This window comes from Geotrypetes seraphini, chromosome 8, assembly GCF_902459505.1.
Source record: "Geotrypetes seraphini chromosome 8, aGeoSer1.1, whole genome shotgun sequence".
NCBI classification, from domain to species: domain Eukaryota; kingdom Metazoa; phylum Chordata; class Amphibia; order Gymnophiona; family Dermophiidae; genus Geotrypetes; species Geotrypetes seraphini.
This window is the reverse complement of record NC_047091.1, coordinates 87155328-87179885: the sequence shown is the minus strand read 5'-3', so window position 1 is coordinate 87179885 and position 24558 is coordinate 87155328. Positions and strand designations below refer to the sequence as shown.

At 46.0% G+C, this 24558-nt stretch overlaps 1 protein-coding gene across 6 annotated transcripts in view; it reads right to left on the bottom strand.

Annotated features, from left to right (window-relative positions):
- The window catches only part of LOC117364853 (mucin-12-like), a 132076-nt gene that overhangs the window by 79082 nt on the left and 28436 nt on the right, over window positions 1–24558 (bottom strand). Inside the window, exon 1 of one of the 6 annotated variants that reach the window (XM_033954553.1) lies at window positions 17317–17420. The exons of the other annotated variants lie outside the window; for them this stretch is intronic. The gene's annotated coding sequence lies outside the window, so the exon portion shown is untranslated. Of the gene's footprint in view, window positions 1–17316; window positions 17421–24558 lie in introns of those variants that run through there. 6 annotated transcript variants of the gene reach the window in all.

Below are 24558 nucleotides of genomic sequence, written 5' to 3'. Positions count from 1 at the left end.
CCAGCTAGGTGAAAAGCCACGTTTATGCTATGAATGCTAGTTATTACTGTGCTTGTTGCCTGCGAGGCAGACCAGTTGCTAGCTTAATTCTATTCCCATCTGATATTTGTGTTGAGATAGCTAGGGTTCTGCTTCATTGAGGATTTGCAAAGACCTGTACAGGCTCTACTCAAATACTGGAATTTGACTTGTAAATGCTCCCATAGCTTCTGGAAGAAGGAGGTTCTCCCAAGCAGTGAAGTAACAGTGAGAGGAGAACCCATTTGGAGAGAAACTGTGGCTGGTATAAAAACCTCAGCTACTTTGAATCTCTTGTCTTTGGCTTCCCTGGCCATTGCATCACTCAGCTGTTGCATCTGGTGAAAAAAGGAATGGGATGTAGCAAGAGCGCTGCTGAGGCTGCTACACTAGTCTTATGTATGAGCTGGATCAGGGAGCCAGCCCACTGCCATATTCTGCATAGGAGGATAAAGGAGTATAGAAGGGGGGGGGGGGGTGTGAGCAAAAGAAGTCACTTGGATCCAATCAGCAAGCCCTCTGGGAAAATATTAGCCCAGATATAACAGAAGTAAACAACTTAGGAGTAAGAATAGAGAACCTACAGAATAGAGAACCCTGAAGCAACATACCAGAGACTGTAAGCGTAACAATGCCTAATTTTTGTTTTCTGCCTCTAAATATTGTCGCTGTGACGATTTTGTTCTTTTTTTTTTTGCTACAGACTTTCTTTTAAGTAAAACCTTTGGTGAAAAACACAGTCCTGGCCTGGACTAAGTTATTAAATGCCAATAGATTGTAGGAAGTGTGGCTTGTATACCAATAGCCTCCCAGAGTCCTGGCCCTCACCCACCAACAAACATTTTAATAAAGAAAGCTGCCTACATTGTTATCTGAGTCAAAAAAACAAAATATGGAGGAAAGAATTTAAAAAAACAAAACAAACTTGAAAAGATCACACTGAATGCATTACATAAACACGTTTTTCAAAAGCACTTTGTTATTGGAATAGAAGTCAATCAACAATTCAACTATAACAATTGTCTCAGAGACATGGAGGAAAAAGGGGAACTTGTTCCCCAAAAATCCTCACCACCCAATCATTGCTTTACCCTCAAAATTTACTGAAATACTATTGTGCAAAGCATCAAAATATCTAAACTGAAACTTATCTGTTGAGCAATGTTCTTTGGCCTCGACATGCCACACGTTTCAATATTTCATCAGGAAGCCAAATAGTGAGTTCAAAAAGACAACGTCTTTCATAAGGGTGTCAGTCTCTCCTCCTGTTCCTCTTTCCCTCCACTTTGGCCATACTTCTGAATCCAACCTTTTTCTTAATAGGGAAGACAAGACTCATACCATGCATCATCACACTGCCTTTTTCCTCCATGACTCTGAGCATAACCCTCTAATTAGACAATTGTTATAGTTGGATTTTTGATTGACTTCTATTCCAATAACAAAGTACATTGTTATCTTGACAAAAATAAGGGTATATTTGAATTTCTTAATGGGGACTCTTCAAACAGCTTAGAGACTGTATACTAGATCTAAGTATAAGGTGAATGAAGATAAGATTCATCCTGTTCACAAAGGCGGTTAATAAATCCCAATAAATAAATACATAAATATTGTTATTTCTCCTGGATTTATTTCTATTTTTTAAAAATGTATCTCAGTTTTAAATACTTAAGCAAATGGACAGCACCTAGGATTGAATTTTTGATGGCTGGTGTGGTTAAGCGTACAGCTGGTCCTCTAATCAATGGTTTTCGGTGTCTATAGCAAAGTTCTCAGAGTCTCCACCGCCATCTGCTCCTCATGTACCCAAAACAAAAGAAAAAGGGCCTGGTAGTTGTGAACATCCTCTGGATAGCCCCAGTGACCCACACTAAGGGAGACTGGTAGGAAGTTACATATAAATACCTGCATATTGGACAAGCAGGCAGTGAAACAATAAGACATCGGGTCCATAAATATAAAGGGATGACAAAAGGTTTCAAAGTTGCTCACAGTTCTAGTGTCGCTTGGTCTCCCTCGTTTCATGAGGTCACCCAAGCTCTCCATTTCTCTTTTCCTGGACAGGTCCCTGCACTTCTTCTGTGCATCTATTCTCCTGTTTAGTACCTCTTAAGTCGATAGAAGCCTCCATCAAGCCTTCCAGAAGTAGCCTAAAGGTTAGTGTGGTGGCTTGAGAACCTAGGGAACAATTCCCACCACAAAGCCCTGTGACTCTGGGCAAGTCACTTAACCCTACATTGCCCCAGTCACAAAATAAGTTTCTGTACATAATATGTAAACTACTTTGATTGTAGCCACAGAAAGGCGAAATATCAAATCCCAACCCCTTTCCTCAATCTTAATGCAATATCAGGATAACAGGTTCAAGAGAGACTAGGATTACCATATTTTTTACGGAAAAAAAGAAAGAGGTCATGTTGCCCCACCATATTCTGTCCCTAGCCCCACCCCACCACATTTCCTCTTCTTACTGGAGCTCGGGGGCCACATCTGGAAGGCCTCCGAGCATGCGCGGATGCGACACGATGACATTCCTTCCAGACGGGGCTACCAAAACCCAAAGTGCCAGATTTTCTAAATCCATCTAAAACGCCTAGACAATGCTTTAAAAAGAGGCCATGGCCAGGTAAATCTGGACGTCTCGTAACACTAAAAGAGACCCTGAACACTCGTGCTGCTGCCACTTGAAATGTGAGCAGAGTATGTTGTCTACAGTACTCCCCTGTGAATTTTGAAAAACCGCGAATATTGGATGCAGTACAAAAATGGAGTGGAAGAAGCTTTTGGAACCGGGAGCCCGGTGTGCCCGAGAGAGTTTCTGCTGCTTTATCTTTATTAATTTACAAACATTTGGTATCCTGCTAATCGGCATAATACTTTAAAAAATTAGTTTGTATAGAAAGGAAAGAGCAAATCGAAGAGTAGAAGCAGGTCAGGTTTTACTTTTTGCCCCCCCGGAGGAGACTCGGGACTCACTGTTGTTGGCTGTCACTCCCAGGCCGAATCCCATCATGGCAGGTCTAGGCTGCTGCGACTCAACCCCCCGGGCCCAACCTTTTTCTGCATATTCCAATCAGCTCCAAACATACCCAGCACTGCCCAGAAGCACTGGAGCCACAGAGAAGTAAAAACTTAACACAAAATCCAATTTACATTTGATTAGGCTACCCGAGAACCGAGGTCTCGGGCAGATCGTAGCCGAGATCCAGGCTACTGTGGAGCAAGTCCTGCGTGAAACTCCGCACATCACACACAGTATACCACTGCCACAGACCTCATCAGTTGCAGCCATCCGTTCCCGTTTTCATAAAGCAGAACGCGACACGCAACATTAACGCAGAATGTAGGGGTTTTAGTGAAGTATTTGATAAAATTTGGATCCCATTGACTAAATTTGTAAAAACATAATAATGTATTTTCATCATATCTCTTCTTTTCTTTGGTTTATTTATCTTTACACATCCAGGGGGGTGGGAGGTTGGAGGGAGGGGAATAAATATTGATAGTGATATTTGGGTAACTTTATTCTTTATTTGTATTGTATATTAGGATATATTATGATATTATTATATGCAGGAAAATGAAATTATTGAATGATATTTATGTTACCTGTATAGATAATAGTGGAATATGTGTAATATCTTTTGTTCTTTCATTTGTATGACACTGTTTTTGATTAAAAATCAATAAAGAATAAAAAAAAAAAAAAATTGAGAAGGGAAAAACCGCGAATGACTTGAGTCCACGAATTCGCGGGGGTATACTGTGTGTGTGTGTATATATATATATATATATATATATATATTTTATTTTTATTTTTTTTTTTTTTAAGTGCTGTTGTAGATGATACTACAAGTTCCTATAGCTTTGTCATTCTTAGGTAATTGGCTTTTTTTGAGCTTATGTGCTTTGTTCCCAGTGGATTTAAGCAGAAGCTGCTTATGATGTAGTCTGACTGCTCAGCTTTCCAAGTCCCTTGTGAATTTCATTGTGCTTTTAACAAAACATATTTACATTACCTTCCAGCTGTGTAGCTCAATCCCCCTAGACTCTCGTGCATGGGAGAGCTGATTAAGAATGGACTCAGTTTACAGAAGGAAGCAACTGCTATTCCAATACATCTCAACATGAAACACGATGACAGATAAAGGCCAAATCGCCAATCTAGTCTGCCTATCTGCACTATCTCTTCCTCTCTCTAAGACAGTGTGCTGCCTCCTGAAATTTCAGGTATGTCGCGACACACTGGGGAGGAGGAAAGGTGCCGGCTGACTGCCTACAGGATGTGCCTCTCCCAGCGAGAAGCACATCCTTTAGGCAATCAGCCGCACCAATGCCTCTCCTCTCCGGCCCTCTTCCCTGCTGGCACCCCCCACTGGCGGCTCAGGGCCGCCATCACAGCAACATCCATGCACTTCCAGGTGCCTTGAGCCGCAACTACTATGTTTAGTGTGCTGCGGCTCAACAAAGTTTGCGGGACACTGCCCTATGAGATCCAACGTGCCTGGCCCATGCTTTCTTAAATTCAGACACAGTCTTTATCTCTACCACTTCTACCAAGAGACTATTCCTTGCATCTACCACCCTTTTTGTAATAAAAAAAGTTATTTCCTTAGATTTTTAACTGAGCCTATCACCTTTTAAGTTCATCCTATGCCCTCTCATTCCGGAGTCTCCTTTCAAATGGAAGAGACTAGCCTCATGCCTATTTATGCCACATAGGTATTTAAACGTCTCTATCATATCTCCCCTTTCCTGCTTTTCCTCCAGAGTACACATATTGAGATCTTTAAGTCAGTGTCCATGCACCTTATGCTAAAGATCACCAACCATTTTCGTAGACTGCCTCTGGACAGACTCTACCCTATTTATATCTTTTGGAAGGTGTGGTCTCCAGAATTGTACACAATATTGTAAATGAGGTCTCACCAGAGTCTTAGACAGGGGCATCAGTACCTCCTTTTTCCTACTGGCATATCTCTCTCTATGCACCCTAGCATCCTTCTAGCTTTTGCTTTTTCCTTTTCTACCTGTTTGGCCATCTTAAGATCATAACATACTATCACACCCAAGCCCCGCTCCACTTTTGTGTACAAAAAGTTCTTCACCAACCTAAATTGTCCTGCTCCCTTGGGTTTTTGCAGCCCAAATGCATGACCTTGCTTGTTGTAGCATTAAATCTTAGCTGCCAAATTTCAGACCATTCTTCAAGTTTTGCTAGGTCATTCCTCATATTATTCACACCATGAGGGGTCTCTACTCTATTACAGATTTTGGTATCATCTGCAAAGAGGCAATCATACCTGACCGCCCTTCAGTAATATCACTTACATAAATGTTAAGAATAGGCCCAAGAACTGAACCTTGAGGCACACTATTCGTAATATCCCTTTCCTCAGAGTGATCTTCTTTGACCATTACCATCTGTCACCTTCCACTCAAGCAGTTCCTGACCCAGGCAATCACTCTGGGGTCCATACTGAGGGCACCCAGTTTATTTATTACACGCCTGTGTGAAACACTGTCAAAGGCTTTGCTAAAATCTAAATATACCATATCTAGAACACTCCTTCTATCCAATTCTCTGGTCACCCAATCAAAGAAATTGATCAGATTTGTCTGCCTCTGGTCCTATAAGCCAATGGATTTCAGAAACATCACTATTCTCCGTTTTAAAAGTGTTTCCATTAATTTACTTACTACAGGAGTCTTGTCTTTTCCTCTAATTAACTGCATTAAAGAATAATTGGATCAAGTTTGAGTTTACTTAGTGATGTTAAATACTAGTTTAACTGCCTGCCACGACATTTTAAACTACTCTGTTGAAGATATAGAGACAACTTTCCTTCCGTGCTCCTCCCTTTAAGGGAGCTGTGTTGTCCTCTAAGTCCACAGTGTATTCATGACCCCTCTGGATTAAAGCAAGCAGGATGTATCCAGGACATGGGGTCTTTCCTCCTTTCACTCATGATAAGAACATAGAATTGCTGCTGCTGGGTCAGACCAGTGGTCCATTGTGCCCAGCAGTTCCCTCCCGCGGCGGCCCTTAGGTAAAGGACCAGAGCCCTAACTGAGTCTAGCCTTACCTGCGTATGTTCTGGTCAAGCAGGAAGTGGTCTAACTTTGTCTTGAATCCCTGGAGGGTGTTTTCCCCTATGACAGCCTCCGGAAGAGCGTTCCAGTTTTCCACCACTCTCTGGGTGAAAAAGAACTTCCTTATGTTTCTACGGAATCTATCCCCTTTTAACTTTAGAGAGTGCCCTCTCGTTCTCCCTACCTTGGAGAGGGTGAACAACCTGTCTTTATCTACTAAGTCTATTCCCTTCATTATCTTGAACGTTTCAATCATGTCCCCTCTCAGTCTCCTCTTTTCAAGGGAGAAGAGGCCCAGTTTCTCTAATCTCTCACTGTACGACAACTCCTCCAGCCCCTTAACCATTTTAGTCGCTCTTCTCTGGACCCTTTCGAGTAGTACCGTGTTCTTCTTCAAGTAGGGCAACCAGTGCTGGACACAGTATTCCAGGTGGGGTCGCACCATGGACTGGTACAGCAGCATGATAACCTTCTCTGATCTGTTCATGATCCCCTTCTTAATCATTCCAAACATTCTGTTCGCCCTTTTCGCTGCTGCTCTGCATTGCACAGATGGCTTCATCGACTTGACCAGAACTCCCAAGTCTCTTTCCTAGGGGGTCTCTCCGAGTACTGCACCAGACACCCTGTATTCATGTACAAGATTTTTGTTACCAACGTGCATCACCTTACACTTTTCCACGTTAAACTTCATTTACCATGTTGTGACCCATTTCTCGAGCATGTTTATGTCCTGTTGCAGGTCATCATAATCCTCCTGCATCTTCACTACCCTGATCAGAAGACAAAGCCCTACTAACAGTCCCTTCTTTAAAAGTCAAATACTCTAGGAGAGACATGATTTTTTCTGTTTCAGCTTCCCAAATCTGGAACTTATTCCCACTTAACCTAAGAGAAGAAAAACTATTGAACAAATTTAAAAGTCTCCTAAAGAGTTGGCTATTTAAAGACGCTTTTTAATAGACCAGTCTTACTATACTTTAGGTTAGGATGAGGAGGTCATAGAAATATGTGGGTATTTGTTTCCCAACCCATGTGTCCTAAACCTATACCCGATTTTGTTTCTGGTTTTATTTTTTTATTATTGTAATTAAGCTACCTCCCCTCCTAATGTTCTATTGTCAATTAGCAGTGTATGTCATGTATGTGGATTTTATTTGATTTCTAACTGATGTAAATCGCATTGAAATTGGATTATGCGAACAAATCAAAGAAACTATTATTAAATTTGAAACTTGAATAACTTCGTTTCTTTTGCAAATTTAATCACCTCGCTCGTCGTTCCAATTTCCAGGTCATTTATAAATATGTTGAAGAGCATGGCCATGCACCGAACCCTGCAGCACTCCACTGATGATGCTTTTCCAGTCTGAGTATTGTCCATTTACTCCCACTCTCTTCTATCCGCCATCCAGTTTTTGATCTATGTGAGTATTTCACCTTCAATCCCATGGCTTGCAATTTTTCGAAGTAGTCGTTCATGCGAGACCTTGTCAAACGCCTTCTAAAAATCCAGATATACAATGTCGACCGGGTCACCTTTGTCTATCTGCCTGTTAACTCCCGTGAAGAAGTGCAACAAGTTCGTCAAGCAAGATCTTCCTTTGCTGAAGGCGTGCTGGCTGGTCCTCATCAGATTGTGTCTGTCAAGATGGTCAACGATGCGGTCCTTTATCAGCACCTCTACCATCTTTCCTGGTACCAAGGTCAGACTCACTGGCCTGTAGTTTTCCGGATCTCCCCTTGAACCTTTCTTGAAGATCTCTCAATCACACCTTATGAGGGGAGTTCAATAATTTATCTACCTCAGTATGAAAAAAAGAATTTTGGAAAAAAATGTCTACACTTCTCGATATTTTAGGATGTGAAACACTCAGCACTTTCCCTCTTCTTCTCTTTTTTGGGATCCTCCCTTATTATTCCCTCTTTAACTCCCTAGTACTGGAATACTGTGCCCTGAAATTCAGGTAAAGTATTGGCTTCACATTTCTTTTCTCCTTTCTCCTCCATTATAGGAACAAGCCTCTGGAATAGATGTCCCAGATCCCTCATGAGCCACCGGGTGGGTGTAACCCAATGATTGGAGCAGTTGCCTGAGAACCAGCGTTCAAATCCCTCTGCAGCCCCACGTGTTTTTGAGCAAGTCGGTTAACCCACCATTGTCAGGCGTGTGACTCCTCCAGGGACAGGGAAATACCTTGAAACACTAAGAAGGGAAAGCCAAATCCTATAATGAAGCACATTGCTTCACCTCTTACATCTTTGTTGAACTTATTTGGGAAGGAAGGAAGAGCCCAGGTTCCTCCCTACACTCATTTTTTTATATTTCCCTCCAATTTTGGGAACACCTACTACTCTCATCCTCTCATCTTTGAGTGGTAGTTCTCTGGAGCAGGGACCCAGAATATTCTTCCTCCTGTTAATACAAGGAAGGCACATGTTGGCATCCTTTTCCATGTTTCAAGCTTCTGTAACTGTGGGATTCTAGGCCCAAGACAAACTGGCTGTGCTGCCTTTAGCGCAGGGGTGTCAAACACACAAGGGGCTGAAATTTAAAAACACAGGCCAAGTCGTTGACCAAATTTTTTTATTAAGAACTTAAGAGGTCCTCTTATTAAGGTGCGCTAACCAATTTAGTGCACGCTAAATGCAAAGGCATCCATTATGTATTCAGAACACTAATCTTTAGCTAATCGGAAACAGCACCTTAATAAAAGGACCCCTTAGTCTTAGTAGAAGTATAGGGTTAAAACCTCTCCAACCCCATGCCGGCTCTTTGGTGTAAACAAAATAAATTTAAAAAAAAAAGACTTTTCCTCTCTCTTTTAGGTCCTAGTTCACGCCAGCTCTGACAGGATGCACATTTCAAATCTGACATATTGCAATCACAAAATAAAATCATTTTTCTCTCTTTTGTTGTCTGGTCATTTTGTTTTTCCATCATCTTGGTCCCAGTTTCGCTTTCTGCTTTCTGTCTATCATCTACTAATTTTCTTTCCAGTGTCTGCTGTCCATTTTTTCTCCTCTTCTCTCTTGTACCATTCCCTCCTTATGCCCGTCTCCAACATATTGATTTTTACCATTCAGCTTTCTTAACTTTTTCTTTTTTGCCTCTGTCCACTCAAATCTTGCTCTCTTTCTCACCCTTCTTTTAAAATTTTCAGCTACCTCTCAATTCTCCATCTCCTCTCAATCCTTAGCTCTCCTATTTCCTTCTATCTACTCCCCCATTACCACATCTCTCCTCCTTTCTCCCCGTGGTCCAACATTTTGCTCCCTCTCTTTTCAGTTGTTCTTCTTCCCTCCCCCCTTGATGCTGAACAATGAAGTGGAAGGAAAAAAAAAAAAAGAAGAGATGCTACATCTCTCTCTCCTTTCACTCCCAGGCCTAACATTTCTCCCTCCCTTCCATCCCCAGATACAACTTCTCTCCCTTTCTCTTCCCAACTGCTCCCCATCCCATCTCTCCCCCTTTCTGCCTGCCTGCCTCCCCCCCCCAGGTCCACCATTTCTCCCTCTAAGTATCTCTTTCCCTTTTCCTCCACACCACCCCAGGTCCAACTTCTCTCCCTTCAGAACATTGCCCACCATCTCTCTCTCTCGATCCTCTGTTTCTGGCCCCATAAGTTCTCCCCCCACACCCAGTGTGGCACTACTTTTAATACCCTCCCCATTCCTACTATATAAAAAAAAAAGAACCAGTTAGTCTAGGAGGCTTCCTCAGCCCAGCATGCCCTACCCCTTCTTTAAACGCGGTTCGATGTAGCTGTTACGCTGAAAAAGTGGCCCGCGGCAGTGTTCCCAGAACTTCCCCTTCTCACGGCCCAGCATGTCTTCCCTCCCATGCTGGTCCAATGTCACCATCACACTGAAAAATCTGCCGGCCTCAGAAGTGATTCAGCAACGTTGTCCGTGGCTCCCCTTCCTCCTTTCCGTCTCATGGTCCACCCAGGTGGAAACAGGAAGTTGCATCATTGGAGACAGACCACGGCAGATGGAAATCAGGAAGGGGAGCCGCGGACAATGTTGCTGAATCACTGCCGAGGCCGGTAGATTTTTCAGCATGACGGTGACATCGGACTGGCGCAAGAGGGAATACATGCCGGGCTCACTGTCAAGGCAAGAGGAAATCTGTATGCCTAGAGAAAGATCCAATACATGTGCCATTTTCTCCCCCAATTTAAGCATATCCCAGGAACACCAGTGGCATAGTCATGGGTAAGCCAAGGTGGGCACAGGCCCACTCACCTTTGAGCTCAGGCCCACCCAACAGCGGCACAGCTAGTTTGTGGCTGGCGAGGATTCCCAAGTCCTACTAGCTGAAGACTTCCGGTAGTCTGACATCTCTTAACTTCTTCCTCCCACCTCCCAATACTTTTTAAATTGTTCAGTGCTGGGCTGGCACTCATCGCGACAGCTCTGCTCGCATTGGCCTTGAGCCTTCCCTCTGACACAACTTCCGGGGGGGAGAGGGGTTGAGAACACAAAGCTGAAGGCACTGCTGGCTTTATGGTAGGATGAGCAGAAGAGTCACTAGAGGTGCTGTTAATGGCCCCATGAACACACACAAGAAAATGGATCTTTCATCTCAGACTGACCATAAAAAGCCCATCTGCAGAAAATATGTAAACGCCGGTTTTCAAAAAGCAAATACATAACATATTTCACTGCAGTTCGTCCAAATAGCAAGGGAGTGTGGGGGAAGGTGTGTTTTGGGTGGGACTAGAGCAGGTCCAAAATTAGGATGTCTCTTAGCAGTAAAGCACAGTTACTTACCGTAACAGGTGTTATCCAGGGACAGCAGGCATATATTCTCACATGTGGGTGACGTCATCTACGGAGCCCCGATGCGGAAGCATTTTCAAGCAAACTTGATTGAAGATTTAAGTTTGCTCTGCTGCTCCACGCATGCGTGCCTTCCTGCTCCACTAGGGGGTGCATCCCCTCGTGGTCTCCAGTTAACTTAACTAGCCAAGAAGCCAACCTCGGGGAGGTGGGCGGGTTGTGAGAATATATGCCTGCTGTCCCTGGATAACACCTGTTACGGTAAGTAACTGTGCTTTATCCCAGGACAAGCAAGAGCGCTTCCACGGTCTGTCAGTTCTTCATACATTTTATATGGACCGTGGAAGCGCTCTTGCTTAAACTGGTCATATCTGACACCCCAGGTCTCACTCACCATAAGTGTATTTTGGTTAGGTCACTTTTTGCTTCATACTATACGTTTGTGAGGTTATCCCAGGACAAGCAGGCATGATATTCTCACATGTGGGTGACCTCCAAGCTAACTGAAAAGGGGTGGAGGGAAGTTGGCAATTTAAGCAAATAGATTTCGCAATACCGATTGGCCGAACCGGCCATCGCTTTTGGACAGTGAGTCCAGACAGTAGTGGGAGGTGAAGGTATGAACCGAAGACCACGTGGCAGCCTTGCAGATTTCCTCAATAGGTGTGGACCTGAGGAAAGCTACGGAGGCTGCCATCGCTCGGACTTTGTGTCCCGTTACTCGACCATGCAGCGCGAGACCAGCCTGAGCGTAGCAAAAGGAGATGCAATCGGCCAACCAGTTGGACAAGGTGCGTTTGGAAACTGGGTGACCTAACCGGTTTGGGTCGAAGGACAAAAACAGTTGTGGGACTTTCCGGTGTGACTGAGTACGTTGGAGGTAAAAGGCCAACGCTCTCTTGCAGTCAAGAGTGTGGAGCGCCACTTCTCCGGGGTGAGAGTGGGGCTTGGGAAAAAACACAGGTAAGACAATGGACTGATTGAGATGGAAATCAGACACTACTTTAGGTAAGAACTTTGGGTGGGTGCGGAGTACCACCTTGTCGTGATGGAATACCGTGAAGGGTGGGTCCGCTACCAGAGCTTGTAGCTCACTAACCCGCCGGGCGGAAGTGAGCGCGAGTAGGAAAATTACCTTTCAAGTGAGGAATTTTGGATGGCATTTGTCTAGGGGCTCAAATGGAGGTTTCATTAGTTGAGCCAGAACCACGTTAAGGTCCCAAACCACCGGTGGAGGTTTGAGAGGGGGGTGGACGTTCAGCAGACCCTTCATGAAGCGAGAGACTAAGGGATGGAGCGAGAGGGCTTTCCCTTCCAGGGGCTGATGAAAGGCCGCAATCGCACTGAGGTGTACTCGAATGGAGTTGGTCTTTAGGCTGGAATGAGATAATTGAAGTAAATAATCCAGGACCAGAGGGACGGGGACCGACACCGGGTCCTGGCTGTGGGAGGAACACCAGGTTGAGAATCTGGTCCATTTTTGGGAGTAGCAGGTTCTCGTCGAGGTCTTTCTAGAGGCCTCCAATATCTCCTTGACTGATTGAGACACGGGGAGAGCAGTCAGGGGGAGAGAAACCAAACATTCAGATGAAGAGATTGAAGATTGGGATGTAACAGCGAACCCTGACCCTGTGATAGTAGAGAGGGAAACCGAGGTAGAGGTAGTGGATCTCTGACGCTGAGTTGAAGTAGAAGGGAAAACCAAGGCTGGCGTGGCCAGCGAGGAGCAATCAGGATCAGGGTGGCTTGCACCGTTTTCAGGTGGACCAGCGTCCGCAGGATCAGGGGAAACGGCGGAAACGCGTACAGAAACCTTCCCTCCCAGTCGAGGAGGAAGGCGTCGGCCTCGAGCCGGTCCGGGGAGTACATCCGGGAGCAGAAGAGAGGCAGCTTGTGGTTGTGAGGGGATGCGAACAGATCTATTTGAGGCGTCCCCCACCGTTCGAACACCCATCGTAGGGTCTGAGAGTGTAGTGCCCACTCGTGTGGCTGGAGGAGGCGGCTGAGTCTGTCCGCCAGACAGTTTTGTTCTCCTTGTATGTACACCGCTCGAAGGAAGGTGTTGTTGGAGATTGCCCATTTCCAGAGGCGCAGGGCTTCCCGACAAAGGGACCAAGACCCTGTCCCCCCTTGTTTGTTTACGTAGTACATCGCTACCTGGTTGTCGGTTCGGATGAGAACCACTCGGTCGTGGAGCAGATGTTGAAAAGTTACAGCTGCGAGATAGATGGCCCGCAGCTCTAGCACGTTGATGTGGCAGCGACGGTCCTCTGCTGACCACATCCCTTGAGTGCGTAGGCCGTCCAGATGGGCTCCCCAAGCGTACTCCGACGAGTCCGTGGTGAGTACCTTGCTGTGGGGTGGGGCGAGGAAGAGCAAACCTTTGGAAAGATTTGAAGAGTCGGCCCACCAGCGGAGCGATCGTTGCAATGAAGGAGTCACTGTCACGGGACGGTCGATCGGGTCCCGGTCTTGACGCCATTGAGAGGCCAGGGTCCATTGAGGGATTCTCAGATGGAGGCGGGTGAAGGGTGTGACATGGACGGTGGAGGCCATGTGGCCCAGGAGAGTCATCATCTGTCGAGCTGATACCGAGGGTTGCAGGGAGATCCTTCGACTCAGACTTACTAACGCCTCTAGGCGCGGAGGGGGGAGGAAGGAACGGAGGCGAACCGTGTCCAGCGTGGCCCCGATGAACTGTAGGGACTGCGAGGGGCGTAGTTGGGATTTTGGGAAGTTTATTTTGAACCCCAGACTTTGTAGGTAGGTAATAGTCTGTTGGGTCGCTGAGATAACCCCTTCCCTGGACGGGGCTTTGATTAGCCAGTCGTCCAGGTAGGGGACTACCTGGAGGCCCTGTGAACGTAAGGTTGCTGCGACCACCACGAGGCACTTGGTGAAGACCCGAGGTGATGATGCTAGGCCGAAGGGGAGGACTCGGTATTGTAGGTGCTAGTCCCCTACCTGAAAACGCAAGAACTTGCGGTGAGCGGGGTGCACTGGGACATGTGTGTACGCCTCCTTCCGATCGAGGGAGCAGAGCCAGTCGCCCACGTCGATCAGGGGGTAGAGGGTCGGTAGGGAAAGCATCCAAAATTTTTCCCGTACCAGGAATTTGTTGAGGCGTCTCAAGTCTAGTATTGGGCGTAGGTCTCCCGTTTTTTTCGGTACCAGGAAGTAACGGGAGTAGAAGCCCTTTCCCCGTTGGTCGGGGGGAACCTCCTCCACTGCTCTTAGGCAAAGGAGGTCTCGAGCTTCGGAGAGGAGCAGGGGTAGCTGCCTCCGGTTCGGAGGGCAATTCGTTGGAGGGTTGTCTGGAGGAATGGCCCGAAAGTTGAGAGAGTATCCCGATGAGATCACGCCAAGGACCCATGCGTCCGACGTGACTTGTTTCCAGCGAGGGTAAAAGGCTTTGAGGCGACCCCCGATGGGAAGGAGGCTCGGGACTATGGCGGAGGGGGCCCGCCCCCTTCCGCGCATCTCGTCAAAAGGATGGGGATGGTTTGGTAGTCGCAGGCGGTTGGGACTTGGGTAGAGCCCGAAGGTGGGCCTGCGGGCGCCTGGGTGGAGGCCGCAAGAAGGCGGGAGTGGATTTTTGTGGGTATCGGCGCGGAGGGGCCTTGAACGGCCTGGACGCGGTCGGTTTAGGTTTTTGCCAGATGAGGGAGGCGAATGAACGTTCGTGTTCGGAGAGGCGTTTTGTAGCCGCCTCGATAGTGTCATCGAACAGTTCTTTTCCCACGCAGGGGAGGTTAGCCAACCGGTCCTGTAAGTTGGGGTCCATGTCGACCAGGCGCAGCCAAGCTAGTCGGCGCATGGCAATAGCAAAGGCTGCCTCTCTGGAGGAGAGTTCGAAGCCATCGTAGGCCGCGTGGAATAGATGGAGGCGCAGGTTGGAGAGGGACTCTAAAAGCAGGCCAAACGCTCCTTGCCGGGAGGCCGGTAGGTCAGTCTCAAAGGCTCTCAATAGTCCAATGAGGTGTTTGAGGTAGGATGTGAAGGTGAAAGTGTAGCTTTGCACCCTAGAGGCCATCATTGCGTTTTGATATAGTCTCCTGCCGAACTTGTCCAGGGTTCGGCCTTCTCGGCCTGGGGGGACCGCTGCTGAGACCCGGGATGGGTGAGCCTTTTTCAAGGAGGATTCTACTAGCAGCGACTGGTGGGAGAGCTGTGGTTGCTCGAATCCCGGGTAGGGTACTGTGCGGTACTTGGCCTCCATTTTGGAGGGTACGGCTGTGACCATGTAGGGGGTCTCCAGGTTCCTGAAGAAGGCCTGTTGGAGTACTGGGTTAGGTGGTAAGCGAAGGGACTTTCTGGGCAGTGATGGCATGTCCAGCTCCGCCAGGTACTCCTTAGAGTATCTGGAGTCGTACTGGAGGTCTAAATCCAAAGCGTGGCCCATGTCCTGGACAAAGCGAGTGAAGGATGGGCGAGATGTTCCCGGGGCCCCGTGCGGGGTCGGTGAACGAGACCTCCGTCAGGTGGAGAAGGATGAGGAGGCTTCCCTCGAGTATCGAGGTTCCTGCTCCAATCCACGCTCCGAGGCCGGGGAAGCACTGTGAGAGTGTTCCAGGGTTGTCGATCTTCGGCGTCTCGAGGAGCCCTTCGGAGACGATGCCAGGGTTCGGGGTATCGATCGATGTCGAATCGGTGACCTCGACCCGGACTCCCTCGGAGAATACCTGCGACCTCGGGTCGGGGTCCCGGTCCGAGGGGGGGTTCGGAGGATGCGCGGGTTGGAGAGTGATAACTCAGTCACCCTTAGTGGTCCCGTATGAGGTGTAGGAGAACGGCCTCGTAGAGTTGGTGAACCTTGGGCCTTCTTGGAGGTACGGCGGTTCGAGGTTTCTGTCGTTTTAGCACGATGTTTTGACCCTTGGCGGTCTGCGGAGGGAGAGCGTCTCGGGCGCCTCGGCGAGGAGTCCGAGGAGGATGGGATGTGGCGAAGATTGCGCACTTTTCCCCGAGGTTGCTCGATGCGAGGTTCAGGCTGGTCTGGCACATGCGGGGTCGAGGTCGAGGCCGATTGAAACTGGGCCATTGCAGCGGACAGCTCCGACGAGATCATCGCTCGGAGTAGGTCCTGGAAGACGGGCACGGACAGCATCGAAGGCATGTCCACTGCCTCGGTGCACTCCACCGGGGGCGACCTCGTATCAGAGTATTCCCGTGTGGTGGAGGCACGGTCCGAAGGCTTGGAGGGCTTAGCCGGGGCTGTAAGCATGGGGCTTCCGCCATGCGTCGACGTTGTCCCCGAGGCTGGCTTCTTCGATGTTACGGAACCTGAAGAGGGAAGAGGGGACTTACCCGGGGCCGAGGCTTTCTGTTGTCCCGAGGACTTCGGAGTCGAGTCTCGAGGCGATGCCGAGGTATTCGGGGCCGAGGTCAAGGCCGGGGCCGACCTCGAGGCCGTGGTGGAGGGTTGGTCCGGGGTGAAAAGGTCCGCCATGCGGGCTTTTCTTCGACGGAGGGCCCGGTTCTGGAAAGTAGCGCACTGGGGGCAGGAGTCGGTTGGATGAGCCGCCCCCAGGCAGAGGATGCACCGGCGATGCGGATCTGTGATGGAAAGAAGCCGCTCACACCGGGTGCACTTTTTAAAGCCGGTCAAAGGCCTGGACATTAAATCGAAAGTAGCCGCGGCTCGATTAGCCACGCGGCCACGGGGACCCGGAAGCCTCCGGGTCGTCAAAACGAAGCAGGAATCAAGTTGAAAAGTAAAGAATTCGCGCACAGCGACTTAATCGAGGAAAAAACAATAAAAAATCGCGGTGCTAGAAGGCAGTTGGGGCAGAGCCTGAAAAACACGACTTCTAGGCTCAGCGGAAAATTTTGAACTGGAGACCACGAGGGGATGCACCCCCTAGTGGAGCAGGAAGGCACGCATGCGTGGAGCAGCAGAGCAAACTTAAATCTTCAATCAAGTTTGCTTGAAAATGCTTCCGCATCGGGGCTCCGTAGATGACATCACCCACATGTGAGAATATCATGCCTGCTTGTCCTGGGATAATAGATGTATAAGCCAGAGAACAAATTTATATCAAGTCTAATTAAATTATCAGACCTCAAATACCCAAGGCACTACTTGAATTATTTTTTATGCCCTTACTGGGGTGGTAAATTCATCATTGGTCTTGGCAAAGTGACGTGCTATAAATATTTTTTATAATCTTAATTTCATAGCAATCAGTACATATAAAGTGCATTTAGTGCTTAAGGTGCTACAGAAAGGAAACACCAGTTTTCAAAAACCAAATACATAACATATTTCACCGCAGTTCGTCCAAATAGCAAGGGAGTGTGGGGGAAGGTGTGTTTTGGATGGGATTAGAGCAGGACCAAAATTAGGATATCTCGTAGCAGTAATAGAACAATGTCTGTATCTATCTACCAAATTGTCTTTGGCGATATGATACTCACCTTGGCTTCTGCTTTCTTGTGTCTGAGTTTGTAGAAGATTTGAGTAGTGTTGAAATGTTCCACTTCTTCAGTTCAAGTGTTCAGTCACTTCCAAGTTTTGGTTTTCTTTTTCACCTTGTAAAATGTTATGCTGATACCACCCTTCAGTCAGTCAGCTGAAAGATCTGGGATGTCTGTGAAGTGGTTTCTGTTTCTATTCCTCGCTCTGCTGCTAATTGCATATTCTCTGCCTGTAAGTATTGTTTCTGGACACATCCTCTGGGCTGGCTTCTGACTTGACAGCAGACTCCTCCCTGAAAATGGTTTCTGACTCGATGCTCTTCCATAGAAAAGATCTTTACTGTAGGAGTTTCCTTTTCAATGACGTTTTTAGTTAATAAATAACTTTACATTCCTTCTTAACCTTTTTTCTTCTTATTAGTGCTTTATTCCCTCCCTATTGTTGTAATCCTGAAATATAGAATTTGATACAGAATGTAACCCTTTAAATATAGTTTTCCTAGTGTTTCATGATTGTAAGTTTTTGTAATTATGTAATATTATTTGTCTATGTAATAATTACCCCAAGTTTTTATTTATTCATTATTGTTTGTATATCGCCTAGAATGTAGAATAGGCGATTAATCAAATTGCATAATAAACTTGATAAACTTGAGTTCTAACCCCCTACTTCTCCTGTTTGTCTGATTAGATTATAGCTCCACAGAGCAAGGACTGTCTCTTGAATGTTTTAATGTACAGCATTGCATACGAGGTATGTCTAGCAGCTCTATAGTAATGATAAGTAACAGTAGTAGAGCTGAATGTAAGATTGGCAACCTGCTTCATGCAGTTCCTCACATCTCTCTAAGATGGGCAGGTTTCCTTTGCCCTCAGATACTCAGTCTTAAATCCCTCTTGTTTAACTTGGATTAAAACATGAATTTAATATTAGGGGAGCTTGTTAAAGGAGGGTGAAGCTCTTCCACTGTATCTGATTCAGGAGAATCTACAAAATGTTCTTCCTCTTCTTAAAATTGGATCAGTAAGGGGGGGGGGGGCACAAGGGGGCTGTACTGTCCAGGGCCACTGAGGGGGAAGGCAGGCCAAGCTTCTAAGGGGGGGGGGGGGGAAGAATGGGCCTGGGCCCTGGATTCCAAAGGAAGGGGACCCCAGCACCAGCAGTTCAGGTAAAATCCAGCATCTTTCCCTCTCTTCCAACCCGGATGGAAACAACAGTAAGGGCGGACGACTTGGAATCACTATGGGTTAAGCTACCAGGAGGAACTGGAGCAGACATAAAATTGGGTCTGTACTATCGCCCACCTGGACAAATGGAAGAAATCGACCAGGATCTGGAGGCTGAACTGAGGCAGGTATGCAAAAGCGGAAGTGTGGTGGTGATGGGAGACTTCAACTACCCAGGAATAAACTGGAGTATTTGGCACTCAAACTGCATGAGGGAGACCAAATTCCTGGAGGTCACGAGGGATTGTTTCATGGAACAGCTGGGCATGGAACCAACACGGGGTGATGCCACTCTTGACCTAATCCTCAACGGACTAGGGGGACCCGCTAAGGAGGTGGCGGTACTAGCCCCACTAGGAAACAGCGATCACAACACGATCCAGTACAGGCTAGAAATTGGATCATCAAAGGTGAAAAGAACTACAATGACTGCACTTAACTTCAAAAAAGGGAATTATGATGCCATGAGGAAAATGGTGGGAAAGAAACTCAACGACAGCGCAAGGAAGATGGAGTCCGTAGAAAATGCCTGGACCATACTCAAGGGCACAGTGCACGAAGCACAGAACCTGTGCATCCCCAAGTACAGGAAAGGGTGCAAAAAAAAATAGAACAAAAAACCCAGTGTGGATAACAAATGCAGTGAAAAAGGCGATAAGTGACAAGAAAGCATCATTCAAAAAATGGAAAAAGGACAAAACAGAGGAGAACCAAAAGGAACACAAAAAACACCAAAAGGAGTGTCATCGAGTGGTTAGGAAAGCAAAAAAAGAATATGAAGAGAGACTGGCAGGGGAAGCAACAAACTTCAAATCATTCTTCAGGTATGTTAAAGGGAAGCAACCAGCAAGGGAGGAAGTGGGACCCTTGGATGATGGGGACAGAAAGGGAGTGGTAAAAGAGGAAAAGGAGATAGCTGACAGGCTAAATAAGTTCTTCACGTCAGTTTTCACGAGGGAGGACACAACCAACATTCCAGAGCCCAAGGAGATCGTAAAAGGAGAGCAGGATGAAAATCTGGTCCAGCTAGAGGTGAGCAAGGTGGATGTCCTCAGGCAGATAGACAGGCTAAAGAGCGACAAATCGCCAGGTCCGGATGGCATTCACCCAAGGGTACTCAAGGAACTAAGGAACGAAATAGCTGAGCCACTTCGACAAATATGCAACCTATACCTAAAAACTGGAGAGATTCCGGAAGACTGGAAAATAGCAAATGTCACGCCCATCTTCAAGAAAGGCTCAAGGGGAGACCCAGGAAACTACAGGCCGGTGAGCTTGACCTCGGTCCCGGGAAAGATGATGGAAGCACTGATTAAAGACAGCATCTGGGAACACATCGACAACTATGGGCAGCTAAAGTCGAGCCAGCATGGCTTCTGCAAGGGCAGGTCATGCCTCACGAACATATTATACTTCTTTGAGGGGGTAACCAGCCAGGTGGATAAAGGGGAATCCATAGATATCATTTACCTTGACTTCCAAAAAGCCTTCGACAAGGTGCCACACGAAAGACTACTAAGGAAGCTATGGAACCACGGGGTGCAAGGGGAGGTCCACCGATGGATCAAAAACTGGCTGGCGGACAGGAAACAGAGGGTTGGAGTAAAGGGACATTATTCAGACTGGCAATGGGTCACGAGCGGAGTTCCACAGGGGTCGGTGCTGGGACCGCTCCTATTCAATATATTCATTAACGACCTGGAGGCAGGAACAAAATGTGAGGTTATTAAATTTGAGGATGACACCAAACTATATCGCAAGGTCAATAACATGGAGGACTGCGAAGATCTCCAAAAAGATCTGACAACACTGGAAAAATGGGCCAAAAAGTGGCAAATGAGTTTCAACATAGGGAAATGCAAGGTCATGCATATAGGGAAAAAAAACCCGATGTTCACTTACAAAATGGGGGGATCAGCGCTAGGGGTGAGCGACCTTGAAAGAGGCCTGGGAGTGATGGTAGACACAACATTGAAGGCGTCGGCGCAGTGTGCCACGGCCTCAAGGAAAGCAAACAGAATGTTGGGTATCATTAAGAAGGGTATCACGACCAGGACAAAGGAAGTCATCCTGCCACTATACGTGCTATTGTGCGCCCGCACCTGGAGTACTGTGTTCAGTTCTGGTCGCCGTACCTCAAGAAGGACATGGAGGTACTTGAGAGGGTCCAGAAAAGAGCAACTAAGCTAATAAAGGGCATGGAGGACCTCTCATATACTAACAGACTGAAAAAGCTAGGGCTTTTCTCCCTGGAAAAGCGGAGACTTAGAGGAGACATGATAGAAACCTTCACGATCATGAAGGGCATAGAAAAAATAGACAAGGACAGATTTTTCAAATTAAGGGGATCAATAAGTACAAGGGGGCACTCAGAGAAATTGAAAGGGGAGAGGTTTAGAACAAACGCCAGGAAGTTCTTTTTCACACAGAGGGTGGTGGATACATGGAACGCGCTACCAGAGGATGTGATAAACAGGAGCACGCTACAGGGGTTCAAAGAAGCTTTGGATAGGTACTTGGAAGACAAAGGGATTGAGGGGTACAGATAAGAGTAGAGGTAGATTATAGGGATGGGATTAGAGGTAAGTTACAAAATTAATCAGGGACCACTGTTCAGGCACTAGGCCTGATGGGCCGCCGCGGGAGCGGACCGCTGAGCAAGATGGACCTCTGGTCTGACTCAGCGGGGGCAACATCTTATGTTCTTAACCCCTTCTCCCATCATCCTCTATTTACCAGGAGTCACTGAATGGCAGGCAGCAGTGGTTGAGAGAGACTGTTCTGCCAGCCCACTGATCCTTCTGCATTCCACCTTCTGCTTCCGCATAGGCGGGACGCAGCAAGAAGAAGGATCAGTGGGCCAGCAGAGCAGTCTCTCTCAATTGTTGCTACCTGTCATTCAATGACTCCAAGCAAGTAGAGGACTAGAGGGCAGGGGCGGCAGTGACAGTGGCCCCTTTAACAATGTTTGCCCCAGGCTTGGCTCTGTCTCTTGGCAGACCTGGTACTGTCTGCTCACATCTTGCGGTCCCAAAACCAGAGACCAAATACTTAACATAACCCACTGTCACTAAGAGGCCAGAATTTCAATGTAAACCTGACAGATACTATGGGTATGCAGTCCCCCAATTTTTATTTGATTTGGAACAAAAACCCCACCACCTTTTTGTTTCAGAGGTAATGTAAATAGTGTGCACTCTTGACATGTGGGAGGGGGAAAGCACTGTCATTTTATTTCAAACAGTGCCCAGCCCTATCAGATAATGTGCAATTTACGTACTTCCTGCCCCAAGGTGTTTTTTTTACTAAGGTGTGGTAGCTACTAACGTGTGCCTAAGGCAGCTTAACATGGCATACCATGGGACGTGCTCAGGCATCTTATGGTAACTTCCAAATGTGCATGCGCTAACTGCGCGCTAAAATGTTTTCTTCCCTTTTTTTTAAAGGGGTGTGCCAGGGTCAGAGAGTGGACGTCCCTTTCCTAATCAATTAGTACATCTACATTACCACTTGTTAACTGGTTAGCACACAGATTTGGAATAGTCATAGTCTGTGTGCGCCTTGTTTTATGGTATTTTAAATTTAAAGTTTTGATTCTTAGCAAGCACTTCTGTATTTATTTCCATATGCACTCTCTACATGAGTATTGTCATACATGCTAATCTGATAAGACTACTTTTAATTACATGTATGTTCTGCCTGCAAAGTTCTATCATCATATATATGTACTGTATATTCATTGGACTTTTTGTTTTGTTATTTTTCTTGTATACATTTGTCAACAGTTCGATCGACATTGGTATGTCACTAGGAGGCGCAATTCTATTTATTTGCACTGTATTTTCTTGACTTACTGAACTACTGTATTTAGCATATAACTATGGGCTCCTTTTACGAAGCCGCTTTGGCATGCGCGACTTTTAATCACATGCTAACCCCTGCACTGGCCGAAAAACTACCACCTGCTCAAGAGGAGGTGGTAGCGGCTAGCGTGGCCGGCGGTTTAGCTCGCGCAACTACACGCATTAAACCACTAACGCGCCATCGTAAAAGGAGCCCTATGTTTGCTGGTTTGTTGTTAAGCAATATTTTGATTATTCATATTTTTATTATTGATTTGAGTTTTAATTATTTTTATTTACATATTTATTTATTATGTTTGATAAAACAGATGCAACTGGTACAAAACGCAGCAGCAAGATTTCAGCTGGGAAAATCGAGGCACACAAGTGCCACCCCGCTACTGAAAGAACTATACATTGGCTCCCGATTGAAAGCAGAGTGAAATTCAAGATCCTACTGCTGACGCACAAAATCATTCATTTCTCTGAACCATAATATCTAGCGGCCAGGCTCGAGCCAAAATCACCTGCTGGAAATTCCCTCCTTCAGAGACATCAAATACATAAGCGTCAGGAAAAGAATGTTCTTGGTGATGGCTCCAAGTTGGAGAATGCCCTCCCAAAGGAATTAAAACTAGAAAAAGATACCAGAAAGTTCAAGAAAGGGATAAAGACCATCCTCTTTGTAGACTACTTAGCCAATAAAACAACATAGAGGAGACAGTTAGCTAGCCCCCCTCCCCCAATCAGGAATGCAATAGAAAGAACATAATAGGATAAAAATAGACCAAGGGCTGAGGCCCAGAAAACTAGACTGAGGAAGATAATACTTCAAAGATAAAACACAATACATGTATATAGACTATATTTAGTTGAATAGGCCAAACTCCTTAGGAAGTATGTAAATATTGTGTGTTTAGCTGCAATAGTAAATTTAATATTGGATGTGAAGATAGGTAGGACAATTGATTTGGTATGAACATATACATATAAGTAGGCCGATCAATGTGCCAGTAACATAAGTAGGATGATTGATTGATTGATGCTGGCATTAATAACTCTATTGTAACGCCTCGCAGAAGCTCTTTGTAACTCTGTATTATAATACCTCCACAGAAGCTCAAGTATTGTAACACCTTTTACAGAAGCTCATGCCAACCGCTCTGAATTGACATCCCAGTCATTAGTCGTGGTATAGAAACTCACAATAAACAATAGGTACCGGTAAATGGTTGTTATGTATATGTATTGTCTTTAAAGACTTTGACTCCTGAGACAGGTGCTTTGCGCTGAAATGTAGTTCTGAATCAGGTCTTAAGTGGATGCATAATAAACATTACCCTTGTGTTGAAATCAGAGTGGACCCCCATTTTGGGGGCTTTTCCCTTTGGGGTCTTTCCTTTTTTTCTTAAATTTAGCACACAGATACTGCATGAGCCATTACCACCTACAAAATGGGTAAATTTCTAAACAGCCACCTGGCAACATTAGCGTATAGCAGACAATGGAAGAGACAATCGCCTCTGCACAACTAACCACGTCCAGAAAAAAAAAAAAAAGAGAGCAGAGTGCGCCTGGTCTTCAACCCTACTTTATTAGCAACCAATCATAAAATTCAAATGGACATTGAACACAAACGTATATAAGGTAAAACATAGACTCGACATGGACCGTGTTTCGACTAGGGTACTTACTTCAGGAGTCCTGAAACATATAAAATATTTAATCTGTGTAAAAAGCCATTTGACATAGATAAAAATTAAAATTATAAAAATAAAAATAGTAAACTATACATGTCATACATACCACCACTAGTAAGTAACACATAAAAGTTCCACGTCAAATCTAAGAAGAAACTATAAAGATAAAATACATACTCGAGTTTGTTAAGATTCCCATCCAGCAATACAACATGATACAGATAATTATCAAGTTACAGATCCTAATCAGTGTAGTCTAATGGTTTGATACAAAGTAAAATACAAACTTGAATTTGTTAACATTCCCATATAGCAATACAACTGGAAACAGATAACATTAACATTAAAAATCTCACTTTTAAACCGCAATCACCGCTAAGTTCTAAGCAGGTTCACAAAAAGTTATGAGTACAAAAGATTAGAAGAGAGGCAGAGCATGCCTAATTTCCAAAGTATTCAGTAAAAACATATGT